At 42.6% G+C, this 9,395-nt stretch overlaps 1 long non-coding RNA gene across 2 annotated transcripts; it reads right to left on the reverse strand.

Moving 5' to 3' along the window:
• Positions 1-976: 976 nt before the first annotated feature.
• On the reverse strand, positions 977-8,793 carry LOC116612661. 2 transcript variants are annotated; one of them, XR_007314207.1, is made up of 6 exons: positions 8,504-8,793; positions 7,515-7,689; positions 6,950-7,166; positions 6,603-6,695; positions 3,813-3,888; positions 977-1,172 (listed from the first exon to the last, which is right to left on the reverse strand). It is a non-coding gene; the product is annotated as an uncharacterized LOC116612661 (long non-coding RNA). The 2 variants fall into 2 exon arrangements; XR_007314206.1 differs by lacking the exon at positions 8,504-8,793 and adding an exon at positions 7,917-8,324.
• Positions 8,794-9,395: the final 602 nt, after the last annotated feature.

The raw sequence follows: 9,395 nt of genomic DNA on the forward strand, positions 1-9,395 counted from the left end.
GCTGGCAGTGGGCGCATGGCTGACAGTGGGGGCATGGCTGGCAGTGGGCACATGGCTGGCACTGGGCGCATGGCTGACAGTGGGGGCATGGCTGGCAGTGGGCGCATGGCTGGCAGTGGGCGCATGGCTGGCACTGGGGGCATGGCTGGCAGTGGGCGCATGGCTGACAGTGGGCGCATGGCTGGCCGTGGGCGCATGGCTGACAGTGGGGGCATGGCTGGCAGTGGGCACATGGCTGGCACTGGGCGCATGGCTGGCAGTTGGCGCATGGCTGGCAGTGGGCGCATGGCTGGCAGTGGGCGCATGGCTGGCAGTGGGCACATGGCTGGCAGTGGGCGTATGGCTGGCAGTGGGCGCATGGCTGGCAGTGGGCGCATGGCTGGCAGTGGGCGCATGGCTGACAGTGGGGGCATGGCTGGCAGTGGGCGCATGGCTGGCAGTGGGCGCATGGCTGGCAGTGGGCGCATGGCTGGCAGTGGGCGCATGGCTGACAGTGGGGGCATGGCTGGCAGTGGGCGCATGGCTGGCACTGGGCGGATGGCTGGCAGTGGGCGCATGGCTGGCAGTGGGCGCATGGCTAGCAGTGGGCGCATGGCTGGCAGTGGGCGCATGGCTGGCAGTGGGCGCATGGCTGGCAGTGGGCGCATGGCTGGCAGTGGGCGCATGGCTGGCAGTGGGCGCATGGCTGGCATTGGGCGCATGGCTGGCAGTGGGCGCATGGCTAGCAGTGGGCGCATGGCTGGCACTGGGCGCATGGCTGGCAGTGGGCGCATGGCTGGCACTGGGCGCATGGCTGGCAGTGGGCGCATGGCTGACAGTGGGTGCATGGCTGGCAGTTGGGGCATGGCTGACAGTTGGCGCATGGCTGGCACTGGGCTGAAGGCTGGTACTTTGTTTAAGCAGATATTTCCTAGCACATTGCACATTGCTGTGCGGCACATGAGCTGGGAATTCTTGCTTCCAAATACCATGCTCATAGGCGAACTTCTGTCTTGGGTCATACTCAAAATCAATTATTGTTCCTTTCTGCGTGTACGAGTACGTTAGGTAGTCATCTCCATAGATATTGTTCAGTAGCTTTGTCATAACCAGGATCCAGGACTTTTCTTCTGCTGACCAGTTGGCGTCCTTCTTTTTTCACCCGCATCCACGGAAGTGGAATGCCTTCTTACCTATGAAAAAATAAAATAATTTTAGGCAAGCATTGCGAGCAAAGGTGGGCACTTCAGAACACGGATTCTCCTAGCCTTGTAAACCTTGTAGACTGTAACACTTTTGCTAACTTTTATGAACGTTTACTTGAGACCACGGTAGCGGATGTCACACTGTAACAAAATACTTGCGCTGTTATACCTGCACCGGTTGCTCTCGGTGAATCTGTGTATTGTAACCTGCAGTGTTTCATGGATATCAAGTAAATAAGCCAAAAAAAAAAAATCCAGGTTTGAAAAGCTGTAGAACTCTTTTACATTTTTATGAATATTAACATAGCTTTCAAATACATGGACTCTGGTAACAAATGATTGTCACTAACAGTGTATTTCTTATTTACTTTTTATTGATAATTCTGGTATTCTATATTACATTGGTATGAGAAAGATTGGCATCATTTTGGCTTTACAATATGTTTTGTAGCTTTAAAGTATCATTTGTCCCATGAGTTGCATGTTTTTTTTATAGCATTGTACAACTATTTTGTTAGTGCAAAGTGCTTGCGGGTAGTAAACATTCGTTTGAACAAATTTAAATCCCAGAGATGCCAGATTACGGCCTTTATGGATTATCTTTTGATTGATTCATATTATCTACATTCCGGTAAAAAAAAAACATTTTTGCATGAAGAACGTTTTATCTTTTTTTAAACTATTTCGAGACGTCATAATAGGAAAAGGAATTATTATTTAATCAAGCATATGAGACGGCCTTGTTTTTTGAAACGTGGATACAACCTGTTCTAAACTAGGGCGGGAATTTGCATTATTGCGTAGACAGTTGCCGGACAATTCTCCTATTCCATCTGCATTGAAATAATTAACACGAGTAATGATACATTTCACCAAATATCCGAAGGAGTACACATCACTCGCCATAATTTTTGCCTGTGATGTATCTAAAACCTCAGGTGCTATCGAAGGATAGTCTTTCTGCTGCCTTGCTTTGGAAAATTTGACTTCATCGCCGACCCGCGATGCTTTCCCCCAGTCAATCACAACCGGTTTCCAAGACCCGGAATAGTGGAAAACCACATTGTTTTGCTTAAGATCGTTGTGGAGAAACCCTTTCTGGTGACAAAACATCAGCGTTTCCGCTATCGTCTTCAGGGCAGAAAGCCACATACCCACTTCTGTAAAAAGGCCTGTCTTCACTGCGCTTGACAGTGTAACACTTTTGTATCCCCTGCCGTGGAACTGTGTCACGAGTAGATAAGGTCTTTCTTTCAAGGCGACGCCAATGAGAAGAGGAAGAGATGGGTGGTGATGGGCTTTTTGAAGCTCTTGTAGCACGGTTGCTTCATGCACTGCCTCTTCTTTCTGCACGGCCCGGCGAGTAGATAAGGTCTTTCTTTCAAGGCGACGCCAATGAGAAGAGGAAGAGATGGATGGTGATGGGCTTTTTGAAGCTCTTGTAGCACGGTTGCTTTATGCACTGCCTCTTCTTTCTGCACGGCCCGGCGAAATTCCTTGACAACAACAAGCATATTGCCCCGATATTGTTTTATCTGGCAAGTTCCGTAGCTGCCCTCCCCAATTTCTTTTTTCACACCTTTGATCACCGTTAACTCTGTGCGTGAAACTTCGGGTAAGCTTCGATATTTCTCCGTGCTTGCTTTAGCTCTAGTTTGCGCGTTGGTGTTGGTGGTGGTTGGTATTGTATATCAACGCCACACATTTCAAGTAATTTTTGGCCTCTCGTTTGTGGCATTTGATGCTTCTTCGGTTTCTTCAGTGCCACATTCTGCTTTCGTTGTGGCGTTTGTGGGTCAGCGCGGTAGAGGGGTGCTGGTTCTTGTGTCTCCCGTTTTGTCTCTGACTCCTCTAGCCTCGGGAGTTTACACCGGGATTCTTTTCTTATCTGTATCAATTTTTTTCTTCATTCTTCGCTTTCTTTTTTGCTTGCTTTCTTCTTTTACTAGCAGATCGTTTCGTAGCAAGTCGCTTGTCCTCCATGGCTAAGACTATGCTTTGTGCTAAGGCGCATCATGTTCTGTGCTAAAGCGCATCATCCGTTTGCTACTAAAGCGCAAAGTTTTGTTTCACACGCCAAATCTTTTATGCAAATTAGCAGAGGTGGTTCTTCTCAAACCACCCGATAAATTCCAAAACCCGGAAAGGCGCTTCATTTCTTTAATTCAGTGGTCACCGTGCGCCTAAAAAGATAGTTAACAATTTTGCGAATTTATCATAGGAAGATTTACTACAAATTTTGACTAATTTTAAAAGTGAAAATGTACGTGTATGTAAGTGTCTATTGTCTACAGATATTGACGAATCAAAAATTGATTTTTGAAAATTTGTTATTATCTAGCCAATCTACTAGGCTAACCTAGTTTTAGAAAAGTTCTTCCTCACCCATCAAAAACTCTGGCGGTAACCTAGCCAGCCGCAATATTGGTATTTTTGAGAAAAGAAAATGATTGGATATAATGGTAAAAAGGAAGCAGATGAATACTTTGACAAATAAAGTGGCAGCAAAACTCAGAAGTTTGAATTTTTGTTAAATAGTATTCACGCTGAAAGAGAAGCCCCTCGATATCGAATAAATATAAAGTTTAACACAGTTTAACGCAGTCACCAGAGCAATTACCTACATACCTTTTAAACACAGGAGTAATTGCACCACTACCTCATTATTGATCTCCGTTACTCTCGGGCTTTTGGCCTCGGACATCTGCAAGATCAGTTAGACAACACTATTGTTATTAATCTCTGTTGCTTTTGGGCTTTTGGCCACGGACATCTGCAAGATCAGTTAGACAACACTATTGTTATTGATCTCCGATGCTCTCGGGCTTTTTGGCCACGGACATCTGCAAGATCAGTTAGACAACCCTATTGTTATTAATCTCTGTTGCTTTTGGGCTTTTGGCCACGGACATCTGCAAGATCAGTTAGACAACACTATTGTTATTGATCTCCGATGCTCTCGGGCTTTTTGGCCACGGACATCTGCAAGATCAGTTAGACAACACTATTGTTATTAATCTCTGTTGCTTTTGGGCTTTTGGCCACGGACATCTGCAAGATCAGTTAGACAACACTATTGTTATTGATCTCCGATGCTCTCGGGCTTTTTGGCCACGGACATCTGCAAGATCAGTTAGACAACCCTATTGTTATTAATCTCTGTTGCTTTTGGGCTTTTGGCCACGGACATCTGCAAGATCAGTTAGACAACACTATTGTTATTGATCTCCGATGCTCTCGGGCTTTTTGGCCACGGACATCTGCAAGATCAGTTAGACAACCCTATTGTTATTAATCTCTGTTGCTTTTGGGCTTTTGGCCACGGACATCTGCAAGATCAGTTAGACAACACTATTGTTATTGATCTCCGATGCTCTCGGGCTTTTTGGCCACGGACATCTCTTTTAATCTTTATCTTTAATTGACTTTGCCCACGGAGAAAAAAAATACACATACATAATACGTTATACATGAGAAACAGAACATAAATACATACAATAACGAAAGGGCAGGGTATCCGCCACAGCTAGGCCAATTACGGCGGACCCGAGTTTAAAATGTGTAAAAGTTACAAGGTCACAAAAACTAAATTAGAAACAACATGAAATTTGGTGCGTTAGCACCCTGGCCCGATTGCAGGTGAGGCAGACAGATTTCCATGAGCGCGGATCCTCTGGATCGTAAGTTATCGAAAGAGCATTTAAGTAGTAATTTAATAAAGCGCGCTTGAAAGAAGCATGGTCAGAGTAGCTAGAACTATTTAACAAATTAGTGAGAGTGTTCCATATTCTTGTACAACGGTTTAAATATGATTTTTGAAAAGCAGAAGTTTTGCATTTGCGAGCGAAGAATTGTGGTGCGCTTGAGTTTGTAGATGATCTAGTAGGACGGACTGAGCGAACTTTGGGAACAATTGATGGATTAATATTGACAAGCCCATTTATGATTTTATAAAAGTATGACATGTCCAAATATTCGTGCCAATACAATAGTGGCAATAATTTAAGTTGAATAAGTCTTTCTTTGTATGTTTGGCTGCATCTAAATGGGAGTCCTAACATGTACTTGCTAGCTCGTCTTTGGATTCTTTCAACTCGTCTAATCAGGTCCTTTGTCTGCGGTGCCCACAGTTGTGTTGCGTATCCTAGGTGAGGACGTACTAGGGCGAGATACATCGATCTTCTTATGTTGGTTTTCTTTATGGATCTTGAGTGTCTTCTAACGAACCCCAGCGTCCTGTTGGCCTTACTACATGCCTCGTCAACTTGCTTAGTCCAAGAGAGGTCGTCTGACATCCAGACGCCGAGATCCTTCTCCGTCTCAGTGCAGGCTAAAGGCAAACCGCCAAGCGAATATGTTTTGAGAACTGGTTTACGCTTTCGCGAAACCCGCATGACTTTGCTCTTTGTTTGATTAAATGTCATGCCTGTCGATGCCGCCCAGCCATTTAGACTGTTCAGGTCAGATTGTAACACATCCGTGTCGTCCGCCGAGTTGATAACATTAAAGACCTTAGTGTCGTCTGCAAATGTCGCAACACTGCATGAGCAAACTGAATCTGGCAAGTCATTTGCGAAGAGGACGAACAGTATAGGACCGAGAATTGACCCTTGCGGGACGCCGGAAGTCACAGGTTGACATGTTGAGACCCCCCCTGGAATAGCTACGCGTTGGCTCCGATTGGTGATATATGATGTAAACCACTTCAACAGATTTCCGCCAAAACCATATTGGACTAGTTTCCGTGTTAGCATACGGTGGCTTACTCTATCGAAAGCCTTTGACATATCAAGGTATACAACATCAATTTGGTTCCCATTGTCTAAGTGAGAGCCAATAGTGTCAAGGACTTCCACCAGCTGGGTGACACAAGAGCGGCCTGCAATAAACCCATGTTGACACCTCTGGATGAGGCAGTGCACCCTCTCTCTTATCTTATTAAATACACAACGTTCCATAATTTTCGACACAACAGACAAGAGTGATATCGGTCTGTAATTTTCAACTTGTTGAGCAGAGTCTTTCTTGTAAACAGGAACGATATGAGCAATTTTCCATTCAGAAGGAAATTTGCCAAGCATCTGCAAGATCAGTTAGACAACCCTATTGTTATTGATCTCCGTTGCTCTCGGGCTTTTGGCCTCGGACATCTGCAAGATCAGTTAGACAACACTATTGTTATTGATCTCCGATGCTCTCGGGCTTTTGGCCTCGGACATCTGCAAGATCAGTTAGACAACACTATTGTTATTGACCTTCGTTGCTCTCGGGCTTTTGGCCACGGATATCTGCAAGATCTGTTACAAACATTCAAGATTACATACATCCAAGATTAGTTTTTCCTTTACAAGATTTTCTTTCACTTCATCTCACTAACATTCAATTTTTTATGTGAGAAAACATTGTTCTCAAACAAACCTTGGGAGATGCACTCGCTGGCTTTAACAAACTCATATCGCAAGAACAGCTTCATTTCTGACAACCAGTGGGTCATTATTTATTCAACTGAAACTAAAAAAAAAAAAAAAATTCAGTCATCAATAGCACTTAAGGGTTTCATTAGGCCCCGGTGGCCGGTGGAAGCGCCGGCTATTTTCCACCTAGCCCCGGCTACTTTTTTAGTCGAACTAAGAAGATAAAATAACTTCCACTCCCTTCTTATCAATCTCCACCACCTACTCTGAAAATTAATGAAAGCCCTGGCACTTATTATAACATATCTTTATATCATTACTTTTGTTAGTATTGTTGTGATGAATTCTTACTTGACTGATTAACACCAGCCTGGTCATGGCTGGAGGCTCTTGAGTACAAGGCCCTGTGGATGTTGTGGGAAGCCTCGAATCCCTGGTTCGAATATTTGGCGAAAGAACGGTGCTGTCGGAACAACATAGCACTATGTTCCACTGTCAAATGGCCATAGTCACCAGTTCCTAGACGTCCTCGGAAAAGGTGACGTAAATGCAGTCCCCACAGCTTGCACTGCAATAAAAAAAACCCAGCAATTTCAAAATGTCGTTATCCAGATTACATATTGAGACAACCTTATTGAAGCTGATCTTGATTAAAAGGCTCGTTCAGGATTATAAAACGAGACAATCCACATTGTCAGTGAATTTTTTTTCACTACAAACTCTTCAAACAATTGATAAAATGCACCTTAATATCATACACATCAATGTTATCATCTTCGTCTTCATCGAACGTCTGCTCTCTCATGACAGTCGCTAGCTCCACCCATCCAAGAATTGATTAACACCAAAACTTAAAAAAAAATCTTAAGGCCTGTGAAAATGACATTGATTTTCCAGCAGTGATAAGTGCACACACCGAGTGAAAATTTCCGAACTGAATATCAGCAGCAAGCTTGGTGGTTGTGTTTTCAAACGTTTCTTGGATAATAGAGAAGGGAGGTTGGACTGTTCTGCCTTCAGGTATTTCTCCTCAACATCCTGTAGCATGAGTGTCCAGGTAGCATGCTCTTCTTCTAGAAATGTTCTCAAAACTGAAAGAAACAAATTATGAAGAAATTATCCTAGGACAAAAGCTTCATACAATCTTTCATATCCTTTTAGTTTTTGTTATCAAGAAAATCCACTGAAAAAAAGTGCATAAAATTTATATACACCTATTTTAATTGACTTTTTTCACTACATAGGGACAACATCCTGTACATATTAGAAGTATATTTAACGTAAATTATGATTCAGTTAATAATACATAATTATGTACCAGGATGATCCAATAACTGGATTTCATCTTGGTGTGTGCCATGATCTCTCTGGAATTTACCACTGTGTAAAATACTCTCAAGGTACTGAAAAAAAACTATAATTATTTTCATTATTTTACTTGAAAAGAAGTAAAGAATAAACATAAAAGTGGTTATTATAAAAGTGTTTATTATAAAAAGTGGATATTATTACTATTATCTAATGAAGGTTTTACACATCTTGTAGATAGGCTACTTGATTGAGGACAACATCTTGACTCCTGAGAATGACATAACTGTGATGTTGTTCTTGGTGACAGCAGTCGTCTGGCCCTTGTTAAAGCTGCATTGTCACCAGTTTATTTCCGGTCGATTACGTAACGATATCCGATGATTTTAAACGGAATTTTTTTTTTTAAATATTGAAAGCGGTGTGTTTATTGGAAGTTTGTTTCAGGATGTGATTGATAATTTAGAGCGGATGGCCTGTTTAATATCTCGGATTTTAATATATTCTTTTGTCTTTTAACGGTTGAGGTTTCCGTTGGACCTCCGGAAGTAAACTGGTGACAATGCGGCTTTAAGCTTGACTTTGAGCCTGTCATACTTCCTGGTATTTTCAGGGCCAAAGTCAGCCAATGCCTCATTACAGTGCTCCAGGGTTCCACACTTGTAGGCGTAGAGCCCAAGGGATCTAAGGAGTTGCTCTGTATTTCGCATCTCACAGTGGAGGGCACAAAGGCATATGCTTGTGAGTTTCTTCATCAATTAGGAATTCAAGGTCATCACGGATACCAGTCAACCTAAAAAATGTATATTGGCAACCAGCAAAGATGTGTGAAACAATTCAACTGAACTTTTATTAAAGTGATCATGTAAGCATTAAGTGATTGACTATAGTGACTGTATATAGTGATTGTACTGAACTGAATGTGATTTTACTCAAACAGTAAAACCAGGAACAAAATGTTCCTATATAGTTTTGAGAAGAAAAATATTGCAGCATAACAGTAGATCCTTATTTACTTTTGCAAAACAGAGGTGTTAGACATGTTGCATATTAAATAAAACAGAACATACTTTCCAATGTTTGCTTTGGATGCAAGACAGCTCAGGCACACTTCCTGAAAATCTCCAGCCATGTGATCTTTGCAAGCCTAAAATAAAACCACTAAGAATTAAAGATATTAACAGCCGTTAACAGCCTCAGCAACATCAATAGTGCTTTGTAGTCCAATGTAACTGAAAGGGAAACAGTGACATTAAGTGTGTGTTTGTGTGTCTGTGAGTAGGCATATGCGTGTGTAATTCATTTACTTAATGAATAATAGTGTACAGTATATATCTGTTTACCTTTAAAGCTGATGCTGTACTTGACTCCATCAACAGTAAGTCCTGCATCTTTGATTTCTTTTTTTTCCCTATTTAGTCTTGACAAGAGCTTTTTTACCTCAATCCTTAATTATTTAAAAAAAAATTGCATTAGATCCATTCTAAAA

Source organism: Nematostella vectensis, chromosome 11 (genome assembly GCF_932526225.1).
Source record: "Nematostella vectensis chromosome 11, jaNemVect1.1, whole genome shotgun sequence".
NCBI classification, from domain to species: Eukaryota; Metazoa; Cnidaria; class Anthozoa; order Actiniaria; family Edwardsiidae; genus Nematostella; species Nematostella vectensis.